The sequence below is a fragment of the Argentina silus genome (genome assembly GCF_951799395.1).
Source record: "Argentina silus genome assembly, chromosome: X".
In the NCBI taxonomy this organism is placed as follows: Eukaryota; Metazoa; Chordata; class Actinopteri; order Argentiniformes; family Argentinidae; genus Argentina; species Argentina silus.
The window spans coordinates 44,496,223-44,497,888 of NC_139653.1; positions in this window are offsets into that span (position 1 = coordinate 44,496,223).

Here is a 1,666-nt window from a genome sequence, read left to right on the forward strand (position 1 = left end):
CTGCTCATACAATCCTTCCAGCAACACTGATGTAACCTACAGAAATGACAAGTCTTAAACTGCATGAGAAAAAGCAACCTTTTACCACTTTGTTTAAAAAAACTAGTTTAGAAGACTTAATAACCTCATGATATCATTATCCATAGGCATATATCTCAGTATAGTAAATGTTACCTTTTGCCAGTTGTCCAGCAAATACACAGCATCCATTGCAAAATGATGTTTTTGTGCTGATCTAACACAGCTAATACAGTAGCCTACAGCTCAGCTCTCTCTGTCTCTTTCTATCTTTCTCCCTTGCTCTCTCTCTCTCTCCCTCTCTCTCTCTCTCTCTCTCTCTCTCTCTCTCTCTCTCTCTCTCTCTCTCTCTCTCTCTCTCTCCTTTATTCACAAGGTGGACCTGCCTGTGCTTGCAAAATTTAACTAAGACCTGCATTCCTGCCTGGCAGCTTGAAGCCCTGATAACAGACACACACACACAGAGAGATGGAGTGAGAGAGAGAGAGAGAGAGAGAGAGAGAGAGAGAAAGGGGGGTGTGGTGGTTTCAGGAGGGAAAGAAGGACAGAAAAGAGGAATAGAAAGGGGGTGACACCGCTGAACAAGTTGCAGCCTAGAGCCAGTATCAACAGAAGGGAATCAAAGCCGCAACAACTCAAGAGTGTATATAGGTCAGCTGGATATAGAATATAGAAAATACAATAGGCCTCTATCGGACGCTGAGTTGAAAGACTTGTAGCTGAAGTAGAACCTTATCTCTTTTAACCATCCAGGCCCACTCCTCTCCTAGACCAGCAACCTTCACTTCATCAAAGCTGAGACAGGCTACTGAGACAGACTACTGAGACAGGCTACTGAGACAGACTACTGAGACAGGCTACTGAGACAGACTACTGAGACAGGCTACTGAGACAGGCTACTGAGACAGACTACTGAAACAGACTACTGAGACAGGCTACTGAGACAGACTACTGAGACAGGCTACTGAGACAGGCTACTGAGACAGACTACTGAAACAGACTACTGAGACAGGCTACTGAGACAGACTACTGAGACAGGCTACTGAGACAGGCTACTGAGACAGGCTACTGAGACAGACTACTGAGACAGACTACTGAGACAGGCTACTGAGACAGACTACTGAGACAGACTACTGAGACAGGCTACTGAGACAGGCTACTGAGACAGGCTACTGAGACAGACTACTGAGACAGACTACTGAGACAGGCTACTGAGACAGGCTACTGAGACAGACTACTGAGACAGACTACTGAGACAGGCTACTGAGACAGGCTACTGAGACAGGCTACTGAGACAGGCTACTGAGACAGACTACTGAGACAGGCTACTGAGACAGGCTACTGAGACAGGCTACTGAGACAGGCTACTGAGACAGGATGAATGAGCGTGTCCAGCTCTCTCAGGCTCTTAGTAGGACCTCATCGTGCCTCCATCTGCGGATCCACTCCCGCCCTCAGCCCGCTGCACGAACACAGATTAGAGCAGCGACAACGCGGCTGAGAATGGGACTTTTTTGTTCAGCTGAGAGTATAAAGGCTGGTATTGTGTTCTGTTGGGCTTGCATGGGTTTCTGCTCACACATGAGGGAATCTTTTTTTCTGTGGCGGAATCTGAGAGGGGAAAAGGCTAGCTAGTGGAGAGAGAGTC